At 35.7% G+C, this 15,481-nt stretch overlaps 1 protein-coding gene across 1 annotated transcript in view; it reads left to right on the top strand.

Moving 5' to 3' along the window:
* LOC6644273 (cell adhesion molecule 3) overlaps nt 1–15,481 on the top strand; it is a 78,356-nt gene that overhangs the window by 46,305 nt on the left and 16,570 nt on the right. The window lies entirely within an intron of this gene.

The raw sequence follows: 15,481 nt of genomic DNA, 5'->3' as shown, positions 1-15,481 counted from the left end.
TTAGAATTTTTAATCTTGCATTTAACATTGTCATGAAGAAATTGTTTAGCCCTTGCGCGAGTTCTTTAAAATTAAATTCACTTACTAATGTAGAACATGATTATAACTAGTTTTGAAAGTACATCAGTTTGATAATGAAATTACTTATTAAAGGAATGTTCTTTGAACTAATCACTTTAACTTTAACTAGAAAAAACCTTTAACTGATCAAAAGTTTGTGGATTATGGTTTAGCAGATGCATCTAGGATAAAGTTCTCTAATTTATTGTCCCCTAATTGTCTATGCTAGAGACTTAGTATATACTTCTTATGTTCCAATCTACAATCGCGTATCCCAATTCGTAATGGTTTCATTGGAAATGAGTTTTTAAAGATTTTAGAATTTAGTTTTTTAGGTCTGTCATTTACACAGTAGACAAATATTTCTTGTATGATTCATTTATATGTATAAAATGAAGTAAGTAAGTCGTCTCGCCGACTTGGGTATACCATACACCAGGTGAAACAAATATTTAAAATTTCGAAAACCAAATGTATGTCAATTAAATTGTTTTAACATGCCTCATAACCATATGCTATCTCGCTCACTCTACAAACACACGAGCACTCTAGCGCCGCCACTAGCCTACGGCCAATTCTGCTCTTATGGATCGCGTAGCAAAATACGTTCATACGTATATTTTGTATGTTTCTAGTTCGATTTCAATCAAATTTGGTAGTTTGATAGAAATAGATAAGATTAATTAGTCTTGATCGCGATGGTCAAAAAATTGCAAGAGCCAATCGGTTTTTTCTAAATTATGGAGGCGGAAGTGGGAGTGGCAACATATTAAAATATATGTATTCTGCGCGCATACTAAGCCAATATACATACTAAATTTGGTGACTTTAGCTTTGTTAGTTTTCGAGAAAATCAGTTTTGTTTAATTTGCGGGGGAGGAAATGGGCGTGGCAAAATTTTTAAATAGTCAATATCTGCGCGTCTATTAAGCTAGCTTACATACCAAATGTAATGTCGGTAGCTTTCATAGTTTTTAAGAAAATCAGAGTTATGTAAATTCCGGGGGCGGAAGGGGGCGTGACAAAAATTTGAAACAAACTCGATAAGCGTACATACTACATGAGACTACATACCAAATTTGGTGGCTCTAGCTCTTATAGTCTCCGAGATCTAGGTGTTCATACGGACAGACGGACAGACGGACGGACGGACAGACGGACAGACGGACATGGCTAGATCGACTAGGTTGTTGATCCTGATCAAGAATATATATACTTTGTGGGGTCGGAGATGCTTCCTTCTGCCTGTTACATACATTTTGGCGACTTTAATATACCATTTCACCCTATGGGTGTATGGTATAATGATAAAGTTTTTCAAATCGTAAACTAAATCCAGATGCCAAGTAACTTTAACTAAACCATTTTTTGATCAACTATCATTCATATTGCTTTTTTCGTATTTTGTTGCTTTTGACATTACAAATTTCTCTCTTTTGTTCTTTCTCTCGTTTTAGGTAATTGATTGCAGACTGAAATTAATTTCAAAGTGTCTCTCTTTCTATGTGTGTCTGTGTCTATGTCTGTGTTTTGACTTGGTTGAGTAAGTGCGGGTCATATATCACAAAATTTGACGACGACGAAAAAACAACTACTAAATAATTGTTAATGTATTACGAATAATTTATGGCACTATTTCATAAAAAGCAATAATTTTTCAATATCAAACCAAGCGAAGGAGTCTCGTTACTCTACTTTCCTACCGACCAAACACCCAACCACCATCCCAAGTGGTTGAGGGGGTTATTACCCCCAAAAAATTGTTGCACAGTTGCAGTTGAAGGTTCTCTCCACATTCTCTTCACTCTATGGTCTTCTTTGTGCTTTCGTAATAAGCTTGATAAATAATAAAAGAGAGCACCCAAGTAAAGTACGGATGAAGGCAAGAACCAAAAAGAGGTGAAGGCAGGATGGCCAGCATGCAGAAGGGGCGCGGCGCAACAAAGTGAAATTTATCATTTTTCATAGCTGCAAGCTGCACTTTCTGAAACATTTCACTCAGTCGAGAATGAAGAGAGAGTGAGCGAGAGAGAGAGAGAGAGAGAGAGGTTGGTGGATGTGGATGGAGTGCCTAGCGGATAGGGGGGCGTCATATTTTTGGGCTGCTTAGATGTCAGCATCTCATGTTTGTTGTTACAAGAGAGGGGATACGATGGGAGCTGGTAAGGATTTGGGAGGAAACTCTGGCAAATGTTTACGGAAAAAGATTAATTGATTCCACTTGGCTGCATCCAGAGTGTCCCCGTTGGGTGTCCTTACTCCAGAGTTTGAAGAAGCAGCAGAATGGAAAAGAAGACGGTGGTCGAGAGGTGGGGTGGAAGGTTTACCAGAGTAGGAAATTGTTGAATTGGTTTGGTTTTGGTATCTGGTGTCCATTTTGGCTTTGCATTGGCTAAGAATTCTGAGGTTTGAATATCTTAATTTTGTTTCTTAAGAATTTCATCAAAAGTTGTTGCCACTTGGTTTTTTTTTTAGTTACGTTTCAAACGAATGATTTATGGTCGAATGAAATTTAAAAAAAAAAAGGAGAAATAAATGAAAATCTTTTTTAATTTTGAATTAATCTTTAACACACAACAGCAAGATGGTGTTGGTCCGTTAAGAATTACTTTATATCTACTGAAAAGTTTCAATACAAACCTTACTTAGATCCTAAATTTAAGAGGTGAATATGAATATCGAATACAAAATGTTACACCAAGACAAGACTTTGAAGGCGGCATCCATATCGATGATTTGGCATTATAATGGCTGCTCATTAGAATCCATACCTTATTTTCTTTTCCTACTACTTATCAGTAAAATACTTAACTTCATCATTCTGATGAAACTTTACAAATTTTGAGAAATGCCTTGCATATTGCCTCTTTTCCTGCTTATTGCAGTAGCCAAACAGTGAGAAGAAAAAAAAAAAACTTACTTGGAAAACTTTGGTCACGGTTGCCATGTCGTGAGGTTGAAGGTTTCTTTGCATTCGCCAAGAAAATGCGAGACGAAGAGACAAAAAGAAAGAAATCAAACGGGAGAAAGGGCCAAAAGTCTGACGAGGGAGCCAAACACAGTTTAATGTTTGACAGGGCAAAACAAGTGACAACTGCTGCCAACCAGCCCAACCAATCCCCAATTTTGGTCCACATCCTTTTGCGGTTTTGGGTTAACTTTAGCTTGTCAGCCATTTTGAAGTGACAAATATATTTAATTGCTTGCAAAAGTTTGTGCAAGCGAAAAGTTTGTCATTTTTTATTTGTTTTTTTGCAATTTAGTTTATTTTGATTTTGGTTTTTCTGTTACCAATTCTCCTACTGCATGTGTGAAATAGACGTTTTTATAATTGCTTGTAATTACTTTTTCATTTGTGGCCTTAATGAAATTTTCTGCATTTTATTTTTGGTTCGTTTTTTTTTTTTTCTCTCTTGCCAGTGGACGACTGGCGGGGATAACGCCAGTCCTTTGTTATTCAATATGACTGTGGCTGGGCTTGATTCTTAAAAATGCAACAGCCTGCAACATAATTTCATGCTGAATTAACATTTTAATAGCCAAAGCAAGGCATGGCGACTGAAGCTAAAGAGGACAATGACTTTACAAATGGGGAATGCAAAATGAGAACTGTATATATGTAGTTGAATGATTAAAATTTCATACCATTTGCAAGAAAATTAAAAAGTAGAAAGAATGGAATGCAGACTAAAGATGAAGTGAAAAACACTTATTGCTAGTACAATATGATAGACGTTTTCTCCGTCGACGAAAGTAACTTACTATGTTTTCAATACGATATATGTACGTACCTCAAAAAATATGAGATTTCACAGTATAAATCAAGAGGTCTTTTCTATAGAAGGATACAAAAAGGTCAGGAGATTGTCTGTTTAGCAATAGTTTTATAGCTATGTATATCTTGAAATACAATAATTTCGCACCAAGTTCCATCATCGACAGATTTTGCTAATGTACTTCTAACTTGCAATAGTCAATAGTGGATCGGTAAAACTATTTAGGAATTAAAACTAAATGTAGCCAACAAAAATTTGTTAAGCTTTCAGGAGCAGAGTCCAACTTTTTGAGGTAGTATAATAGCTTCTTCATTGTGTCCTTAAAAATAATCTTTTTTAGAAGAAACTCTTAGATGAAACTCTTAAATGGGAGTATTTCGAAATATTTTTGAGCCTTGTATGCATAAGTGTAACCTAAAGATAGTTATAGATTAATCGATTAGTTCATTTTGTTGTTGTTTATTATATTATATCGTTTAATATAATTGATATTTGCATTTCGATTAACATCTAAATAATTTCGCAACTATAATTTAAATTCAAATGCCACATACGAACAAAAAGTGAATGGAAATCTCTAGTTTTGTATTTCAAACAATTAATTATAGACAATGGCATTAATCATGTTTTACATAAGTTGCCATCAATTGTACATATTAAATAATGACATTTAGGTAAATCACATAAAAAAATGTAATTATAAAAGAAATGAATGTTTTTGTTGTGTTTTTCTTTGTTTTATAAAAAATACTAAACGTCATTTAATGTCTGATTCTGAAATAAAATCACTTGACTGAAAATCAAAGTCATGGAAAAGGGACTAATCTCTGCAATGTCGAGACTTCAATGCCCTTGCTTTTTTATCACGTCTGTTTTAATGGCATAGCAACTGAAGAAAATAAAAAGTTTACATAATATTGTTAATCTTGGAGAGATTTTAGGATTACTTTAAAGGTGTAATTGTGTAATAATAGGTGATTTAATTATTGTTGATTATGATAAACTCTCTTTATCTCTCGTATAGGGTATCAGAAGGTCCATATTCACTCTCAAAATAAACAATATTTATGGGTAAATTCGAGAATTATGACTCTTACACAACATTAACGAACCAAACACAAACATAAATTCCAGACTAACACATTTTTTATGCAAAATACTTAAAAAAATAATAACGATAGCGGATGAAAAAACTTTTAGCATGAGGGTAAAATCTCTCAATAATAGTGAATAGGGGCGGAAATCGTGCTTTTGGAAGTTTTAACCCAAAATCACTCGGGAATATTGGTATTGGTTTGGTAGGTGTTTATGAGATTACCTTGGACCTGTTTTTTTTTTTTTTTTGTGGATTTTGTTCTTCTCTTTTTTGTTGGCCTGTTTGTCAACACTAATCTGGTGTTCAGAGAGGAAATCGAACTCCTGCTGCGACAATACAATCAATCTCCACCTATGACCTCCACTCCTGGGCTCCACCCCGCCGCCTACCTCTTCTTACTGAACCGGAAATCAAAATAAACAACAGCAAATCAGTCAAACAAACAAACAAACAACAAGAGCCGAGCAAAGGAGATATATGTAGATGGACGGGGGGAAAGAACTTTTCTAAGGGAGCGTGTTGGATGGGAGTTTTCTGGCTAAAAGCAATAAGATCGAAAATGTGTATGGGCTGGGTGCCATGTGGGATGAAGTGGAATGATGCTGGGGTTGGCTCCATCCACATTCATTCAAGTAGCCTAAGTAAGACCAAAGGCAATTTTTGTACGCTACTAAATTGGGTGCGGTAAGTCTGGGCAGGGCGGCGGATGGCTTTCGCATATAGGCTGGAATGGGAAGGAATGAGTAGATGTGGATGCCAATAAAAGCTGATGGAAAATCAGATGAGTGTGACTCTGTGTGGGTTGACACAATTAGCTGGAAATTTGTGTGCCAGTTGCCATTGGTGTTGGCGTTTGGTAAAATCAATAAGGGGACCAACTGAAGTGCGTTGTCAGGAGTTGGGATTTTGGGGATTGGATTGCGTATCAATTAATATTTAAGCAAACAAATTACTTGCATTAAGATGATACGAGACTTATCTAATGTAATGTAACCTAAGCTTGGACAAATTAATTGTGAATGATTAGAAAGGGGTATGCCATTAAATTAATCTAAATTAATTTCAATGCAGGTTAGAATAGGCATTAAGAAGCATTACTTCGGAGACAAATTTTGTCATGTTATCAATATTTTATGCATAGAAATTTAAGCTTCAATACATGTTCTTTTATTAAAGGATATAAATGAAATCAAAATGTTGTTAAGTACTTTTCCGTTGATATTCAAATTTGAAAACATTCGTTCTGTGAATTAAAAGAGATATTTTTAAATATATACTTAGAATAAAAAAAAATCTACAATTAATTTACTTTAAAGCAGAAAAGCTAAGACGACTTTTATGACCATAACAGATTCTTTAATACTTTTACAATACATTTACAACTTAAATAAAGTCATTCAATATGTTTTTTTTTCAATATTCAGTAATTAAATTTGTGATATTTGTAAAGTTAACAATAGTTTACGTCTAGTAAGCCCCTGGTTCTATATTTGAAACCCTTTCAGATTCTAATCCCCCTCCATTCTCTCACAACATTGTTCAGTATCGTGTAATCTCCACTCTAGCCATATCTTTACACAAAAACCTACCATAAACAACACTTTCACTTTGGCGTTCTGCTTAAATTTTTAGCTTTCTCTCCTTCCCCTTAGCACAAAGTGCCCATTTCCACTTAAGAAACCTTTTTCATAGGGCTTTTAAGGGGAAGTAGAAATGCCGTTAGCCAAGCCCACTTGATGATAAAGACATTTCTCCACCTAAAAAAAGAAAAAAAGGAACAATTTTTCTCATTTTTTTTGTATTCACAACATTATGTTGGGTGGCTTAAAGTGAGGACGAAAAGGTGTGGGCCATTCAAAGTGCCGCCACTCAAGTGGCTCAAGTTTGCTTATAGTGTACGCAGAAATTTATGCCATTTTATGGCCAACTTTTAGTGGTCAATGCTGATGCAGTAGTAGCAGCAGCAGCAGCAGTAACAACAACAAAAGCCACATTAACAAGAACTCCAATCTACAAGTAGTCCCATAAAGAAATGACTGACTGGTTGACTGACTGACGAACTAGCAGAGTGGCAGACTAACTGACGTTTAGCTGCCATTTTTCGCCCTTTTCCTCTTTCCTGTTGCCATCTTGTTAAATTATGTAAAAATGCCATTCGATGGTTGGGTGAGGAAGTGGAAATTGTATTACACGTAGTCAGAAGTGTTTGCCCTCTGACTGACAGGCTGCTTGAATGGCTGCCAGCCTGACTGTCTGACTGCCTGCCTGTCATTTGATGTCGTTTGCGAAAATTGAATAAAAATAAAATTGTAATGCGTTTGCAGAAATTGTCAGAGTCGAAGTGAGTTGAAGTGATGGCATGACAAGAGACGATAGGGAGAAGTTGATTGAGGCAAGTGTTTTACATTTGCGGTAAAGGCAGAAAATCATCAGGTGTTTGATTAAAGAGTCCGAATAACCTTGAGTTGCTTTAAGCAATCAAGTGTATTAACTCTGCACCTTCAATAATTCACTTAAATTTAATGACTTCTCTGTGCAACCGCAAGTAAAGATGAAACTTAAAGATTATCAATGTCTTCAAGCAATTGACCAAAATCCCAGTAGAAATCCTTGCGGCCATATTTAAACTTAAATGCGGCATAATAAGCCAAGCCAAGCCAAGCCATGGCTTTTTACTATGCAGACCAATGGACTGGGCAAGGGGCAGCCACAAGCTGAAACTGAATCCTCTCACTGAATCCTCTCTTTCGTACTGCCTTCAACGAAAAATCATTACCAGAAATGTCCTGCAGCGTCAATTTGTAAGCGCCGTTGGCATTCTGCCCTTTGTCACTGAATCCTGCTATAGAAACTAAGAATGGGAAGCTGGCCAGCAGCAGACACTTAAGTCTAATGGTTTTGTCAGGCCTCGCCCTTCCAATTCCAACAATAAAAAATACGAAAAAAAAAAATCCAACTGCACGCATACAAATTGACAATTTTATTAGCACATAAATTAGTAAAAATAATCAATAAGCAATGTGCCAAAAAGCAGTCGAATAAAGAGAGAAAAAGACAGAGAAAGTGAGAGAGAGTGCCAAGCCAAGCCAAGCTTTTAATGTAAATAGTAGGAGACTATTGTATACCCTTTTACAGCTAAGCTCAAAAAACAAACCACTTTTTTTTCAATATTTTTGTGAACATCATCAATTTTAGGTACCAGAAATGAAGTTTTTTTTTGTTCAAATCCACCTTAAAATATTTTAATGCAAAGATTAGTTTCTATTACTCATTAACACCCCTAAAGTATGCAAGGAAATAATATATAGTGTCTGTGTTAACATATCTGAGGTGCATTTATAATGGTAAGAAATAAAGGTAAAATAATTTGGTTAACAAATGGGACTTAGTCTATAATGTCTTTCGTTTGAAACTACTTTGTATTTTAGTTTCAGCAATTTTTTGAAGTCTTCATATAGAGAAAGGGCATTCGCCATTTGTCATCGACATTATTTAAATATTCTTTTACCGTCGTTTGGACGTCGTGATGGGGCGGGAATTTGGGTATTGAGAAACACAAAATATATTGGAGGGAGAAATGCCTGAAATAAATTCAATTTATTGGCTGTATTTATGTTTCGTCCTTGGTCGTTTCGTTGATTCCTTTCGTCTCGTTTCATTTTGTTCGGTTCAATTGATTCGACGATTCGTTGGTATGCCAGCAATTGCAATTATCATGCCAAAATCCAAATACAAATCCGAGAAGCAAATACAATGTCGAGAAGAATATTCACGTCAATTAGTCGTTTTCGATGGCATTACGCAAATGTCGTTTTCTCATGGTGTCTAATCCAATAATCATCATCATCATCACCATCATATTCATCATTATCATCGTTGTCATTCGCTTTATAATCGTCAAGTGCAATACCAGATTCCTGTTAATTTCAATTCCAATTCGAATTTCGTTGTCGTTTTGGTTCTCGTTGTCGTTTTTTGTTTCAAACTTTGAGTTGCCTAATTGCTTAATTCACGAACATTTTCGTGTTGCACACTTTTGCTGTAGGTAACTGTCAGAAAGTGGGCGTGTCTGTGCCTCTACTCAAGTTTGCAACTATTCTGCACTGAAAAAAGTTTTCAGTTTTCATGACGCTGGCGCTGATGATGCTAATAATGAAGATGCTGCTGATGATGATGGTGTTTCTCTTTTAGTTCAATTCAGTTGATGATGTTGTTGTTGTTATCGTTGCTACTGCTGAACGCTAATTAACTCAATTTTTTGAAGGAGAAACAAAACAAAAATATGCAAGGTAGAGTTTGCTAATTTGAAAATGGAATAGTTTTCTCAACCTCTGGGGTAAGCAAAATTTTTGTATACCATGAGACTTGCAATGAGACAAGCCCCTCAGGGATTTGACATAAGATGATCCTGGCTGAGAGCCTCTTAGCTCGCAAAACTTCTCTCATCAAAGTGGACACAACTACAGCTAGGAGATTCACTTGAGAAAGTATAGGCTCTGGAAGTTCATATCTTCTCTTGACCTTACTCATAGCTTAGGCATTTCAATAAGTAACATTTCTGTTTTCTTCCTTTCATCATCTTGAACTAAATCAAAAGACCAACTCGACACACAGATACACAGGCAAGCACACACACACAGATACACACAAAGACACCCGCATACCGACACACACACACAAACACACCCACAGACTCATCACATCCCAATCGTCAATCGTCTGACTCAAAGGCAATTTGTTTTGGCTTGTCGCCTGCCTTGCTGGTTTTCAACCTTGACATGTTTTTTCCCCCCGTTTATTCTCTGCCACTTGAAGTTGTAGTTGTTTTTGTTGCTGTTATTTTGGCATTCTAGCAGTTGACACAATTTGACTTTTGGCATTCGACAGCACGGCATGAACTTTGAACTAATCTATTTGTGTTTGTTTAGCTTTTTCTCTCTGTATGTGTGTATGTGTTTGTGTGCAAGTGTTTACCCTTTAGACAGGTGATGAGGGTACAGTAGGTTAAAAAAGTCTTGGTCCAAAATGATTTTCCCAATTTGGCATATAAATAAAATTGAATTTCTGTGATTTTTCAGCAATTTTTGATTTGCTTTGAGTACATTTTCCAAATGATAGCATTAAATCTTCAAATACTTTATTATTACTTTAACTTTTGAGATTCCATAGTCCATATGTAATAGCCTCTGCTTTACATATAAAGCATATGAGGTACATATAACTGTATATAAACAAGTTATAGCTAGATCCCTAGGGACATAAAGAACAATTGCTTTCAACCTTTGACTCTCTTATCAAACAGCTTTTCTCAAATTTTCGATAGAATATTTTAAAGCAGAGCTTTATGTTCCCCCTTCCTATGACGAATCCTTACTTTTTTCATAAATGAACTTTCTGCTTACTGTATATTTAAATGTTAAATAATTTATGTTTGTTAGATATCGCAGAGATTCATGAGAATAAATTTCAATTTGTCAACTATGCAGAGAGGGAAAAGTGCGAAAGATGCTAACTTTAAGGCCGGAACTGAAATACTACAAGAGATCAAAAACGATTTTGTGTAAATGGACAACTGTTCACACAATTTGCTGTCATACTTAGTAGAAATTAGAACGTGATTAGATTCCATTTCAGCATTAAGCACAACTGACAGCCAGCATGACAGGCATTTGAAAGAGAAATAGAAAGAGATAGGTGGTCAGTTCTGGTAGTTGAAAATGATATTTTGAGCTGGCAAATTTATTGACAATTAGCCAAGCAAAGAGAAAACGGATGGGGAGGGGAAATAAATGAACGGAGATGAAGCATTAATTATTGCTCGCATAATTAACAAATCTTGGCAATCAGTTGTGCAGGCGGCTTTAACTCTATGGGATTTGTAGCCACAATCCGCAGTCCACTATATATGGGCCATGCAAAACCAACCTGACCCAGTAGACGGCTTACTACATGTAATAAGCGTTTAATCAGCATCAAGGCCAAATCGGACTTGGGTTTCGTTTGGTTACGGGTCATTCAGGCAGCGCTAATGAAAGCACAGCCTGGAGAAATTGGATTGGTTTACTGTTTATGTGGATTGCAAGGGGGACGGGGTGGCTTGTTCAGGCAACTAGAAGTTATTAGTTGAGCCACAAGGTACAACGACGATATCCAAAGCCACGACATTGCTGGCTAATTTGCGGTATTAATGACAGTTAAGGCGAATGAACATGAGGACTCAATCATAATTGGCAAAGACTTGAGAAACCAATTTCAACAAGCCCTCTCTAATCTACTGAAAGAAATAAGAAAAGTGTTGAGAAACCACTAGATAAGCAGAGTGCTAGCACAATTAGGTAGAAATGCATTAGTAGATTTGTTAAACAGTATACGCTTAATTCAAGTTCCATTCCTAAATGTGACATTCATTTGAGTATTTTGCTTATCAAGCGTAAACTGAACGTCCTAGCTAGAGTTTTGGCTCATCATCATTTAAGGAACTATCTATGTCCTTGTACAAAGAGTTATCTGTGATAGTGCTTCATTGCGATGGCTTTGCATAAAATGCGAAGCCTACAACAACTCTAATTAGCTTACAGACATTGGCTACATTTCATTAAACAAATGGTCCCAAGAGTATAATTTTAATACACAATTACAAGCCATTTCAACGATACTCAATTGGCTGATAGCACACCTCAAATTCCTCCACCCTATAAGCCAGTAAAATGCCTGCCTCTTGACTTCCTTTTTACCTCCTATGCCAATCTTGCCTGCCTACTACAATTTGCAATAAATTTCATTGAGCCTGTCGAGGGTTTCGGTTACCTTGACTCAGGCTCTAAATTATTTGATAATTTATGGGAGAATTATGTGACAATTGAGCAACAAGAATCAGCTACCATCACCAACGGTCGCCTGGGTAACAAAGCGACTAAAAATTCTATTTATTTTCTCACCATTCCCATCATCATCATCAATCAATTTTGTTTGCAGGTGCCAAAAAGCATTAGATTTCAAACCAAATTTCTTTTTCGGGATCTATGTGAATTGGTTCCATCTCGTCTAGTTCACTAAAGATTCGCATTGGGCAAACGAATTTGTAAAATTGCCAGAGCACAAAGTAGACGGATTCAAGCATATTGAGCAGAGATTGCAGCCCGTACAATGAACCAAACCCAGATAATAAAAGCCTGGATAAACGCCACTGAGTAGACAAGCCTGATGATAGGGGCACAAAGTTGGTGTACCCAAATAGAAGAATGCCTTTAGTAGACCTAGAAACAAACAAAAAAAGGGGAAAATAAAAGCTATGCAAAACAAAAGCTAGTGATTTCATAGCATTTTCTAACTTACCAGTTGCCACGTGTCTCAGTGCTCGTTTAATTGATTTTAATTGTTTGTGTTTCTTTTGATACTTAAATTTCATTTTTTGGAGTACAATTTCAAAGCTACCTAAAATGGGATGAGAATGAGGAAGGCTGTCAGTAATTGTGTATTTATAATACAACGCCTACCACTGCTCCCTTGTCTAGTTTAAATTTCTAATTAACACAAATCGCCGAACTTTGATTGGGAATTTGTTTTCAGTGAGTCAAGTGGTGGGCGATGGGAGAAAGTCTTTGGCTTAATACTTGAACATTGTTATTACTGCATTATTAATATCTTTTAATTTGTGCGTAATTATTAGATTATTGCCTGTACATGGATAATGAAGTGTTGCGATGGAATTTTCAGCAATTGAGAAAAATTTTTGCAGCATAATTTTGAGCGCTCATGCATTAAAAATTTATACTTTTCGGTTGACAAATGGATTTTTCATTGAAGGCCAGGTTAATAAAAAATTTAATTGTTTACACTACCTTCAAACAAAATAATATTAAACGGGTTGCACAGTTGATAATATATTAAGTCGATACACCTGTATATGATTAAATTTAAATAAAATGAAGTAGTGGACTAATTAATATTGTCTTAATTAATAAACGCTTCTTTCTCTTTACAGGTAAATCTATTTTCTTCACCTATCTTTCTATACTGGGTAAGCTAAGCAAAACAATTGTTCATAAATATACCAATACAAGTTTCAATTTCCTTAATAATTACTTAAAATAACCATTATTATTATTATTACAAAGTTCTATCATTATAACTTTCTGAAATAAGTTTTTTCCATTAAATTGACTTTGTTGCCTAAGAGACCTTCAAAACAAAAGAGCAGAAGACGACCTCACTTCCATTTTCATCGTTATTAAAAGTAGACAAGTTTATGAACTTGTTACAATTCTGACAATTCAAAGAACCCGCCAACTTAAACAACATTTTCAGTTAAAGATATTTAAGCATTATTTAAAGGCAACAAAAGGCAAATTAATATTGAATTAAAATTAAAATTTAACTGTCATTAATTCAGAGCAAATAAGTACATATATGCATAGCCAACGCGCTGCAAGTTATGCTAATAAAAAAGTGTTTTTCAATGAGGAAAATAAATAAATTGAAAAAAAAAAACGCAAAATAAACCAGCTAGAAAAAATATTGAAAATGCATAATGATTAATTTGGATTCTCAATTTCGCTTGATTGATTGCGTTTTAAATGTGTGTATGTTTGTGTGTGTATGGTAGGGAAAAGGAGTTATTTTCTGTGGTTATGTTTTGTTTTTTCCCTTTTACAACAGCCTAAAAACCTGTAAACAAGTTAAAATTGTATATATATAGGTAAAAAGCTATATATATACATACCTACGGAGGCTTATGTACGCAGGTGTGGCCTTGGATAATTACCATTAAAAAGCATATATATTTTTAATTTTCAGAGTCGGAGAAAAGTGCTCGTCGAAGGGCTTAGTCCCCGATATTGTGTGGAGAGAACCAAATGGTTATTTAATGTTTATTCTTGCATATTTATACATATATAAAATCTGTAAGAGGATTTTTCCGGCAGATCTTCCCAATGAATTCAAAATATAAAAAAAAAGTTAAATTATCCCTGATAACTAAATAAAATTTTTTTTAATGGGATACCAGAATCGATTTGCAGTTGCTTAAATTTGAATTTTATGTTATATAATTAAAAGAAAAGAAGTTATAATGCAGATTTGAGTTAATAAAATGAATTTTGTCTGACGAAGATTATTGCAGGTGATGGTCTTGCTTTGTTAATCCTTAATCTTCCTCAATCTTTGTTCGAAATATACTTAATGTACATCAAATTCTCTTAAATGCTATCACGTGTATACATCGTCTATCACTTCATGATTCGCAATGTTCCCAGCCAACCAGACACTTTAACAATTATTGCCAACCACATGGACATGGTCATGGCTATGACTATGCACAGGGCTTGTAATGTGTTCAATTTTTCGCATTTTGCACAACCATTGCAGAAGGAGAACAAAGTCGAACGAAGCAGACCAGCTCAGACCAGACCAGACCAGACCAGAGCAGACCGGACCTGGCAAAACAGACTAGGGCCACCTGCCAGCCATAATAATATTAAACAATATATATAAATCACTCAGTTGTCGGGTGGAAACTGTGAAACTGGAAGAGGAAATGCCTCTGACAGGAGCACCGAAGGAAGGTTTCATAAAAATTTACCGCCATAATGCTTATTTTAAAAGTCAATATGTTCGGTGCCAGTTATTTTAACACCCATCGTGTTCAGGTGCCACCGGTCGACGTCGACATCATTCTGGACGGGTCATATCCGTTGTGAAAAGTACAAGACACCTAGAGCCCAGTCCCAGCCACAGGAGAAGGGGAAGGAGGCGATGGCGTTGGTAGCATCAGCAAAAGCACAAAATGTCAGTTTGCCCAACACACAACATAAACATAAAGTGAAAAGTTGGAAAACGAAACAGAAAAATGTTACATATAAAGTACAGTCCCCATTCCCATCTCTGTTCCCACAGCCAACTCAACCCCAACCACAGACCAGAACCAAGCACTACCATCTAAAGTCAAGCGTCACATGTCGCCCAAAGGATGTGGATGTGTATGGAATGGGTTGGTGCTGTAGGTTGTAGGGGGGAGGAGAACGAAGTCTGGCACCTTCTTGCTCATATCCTTGGCCTGTCGTCCTTTTTATATGACATGATTATGTGTTAAAAAAGTGCAACAGGCAGTACCTGACCAGCCGGCAACGGAGCGAGACCTAAAGTGGCCCTCAAGCCAGCTTGATGGAAGATGAGAATGGCAGCAGCTGTGACGTCTCTCACCTTTGTTGACAGCCTGCCATTCTGTTGAGTTTATACGTGATTTTCTCAACAAACAATAACAATAAATGAAAACCCTTTCTCTTGATATGGTGAGAATAAGAAATGAATCCACTTTGGGATAACTCTTACCATGTAGCATGTTCTTAAAGTGAATTTTGTAAAAAGTTAAGCATCATAGAAAATCTTTGTATGCGGAAAAAACTTGTCTCCAATTGAGGTTTAATAAACATTATTTTCGGTTACTTATTTATTACCTATTTAAATAAAAAGCAAAGAATTTTTATCTTGATCCAGATCCGGATTTTATGTAATTGGTTTTTTTGTTCACCGCAAGGCAATTAAATTGACT

The sequence above is a fragment of the Drosophila willistoni genome (genome assembly GCF_018902025.1).
Source record: "Drosophila willistoni isolate 14030-0811.24 chromosome 2R unlocalized genomic scaffold, UCI_dwil_1.1 Seg167, whole genome shotgun sequence".
Taxonomy (NCBI): domain Eukaryota; kingdom Metazoa; phylum Arthropoda; class Insecta; order Diptera; family Drosophilidae; genus Drosophila; species Drosophila willistoni.
Note: the sequence above shows the minus strand (reverse complement) of the source record. Positions and strands in the feature narration are given on the sequence as shown.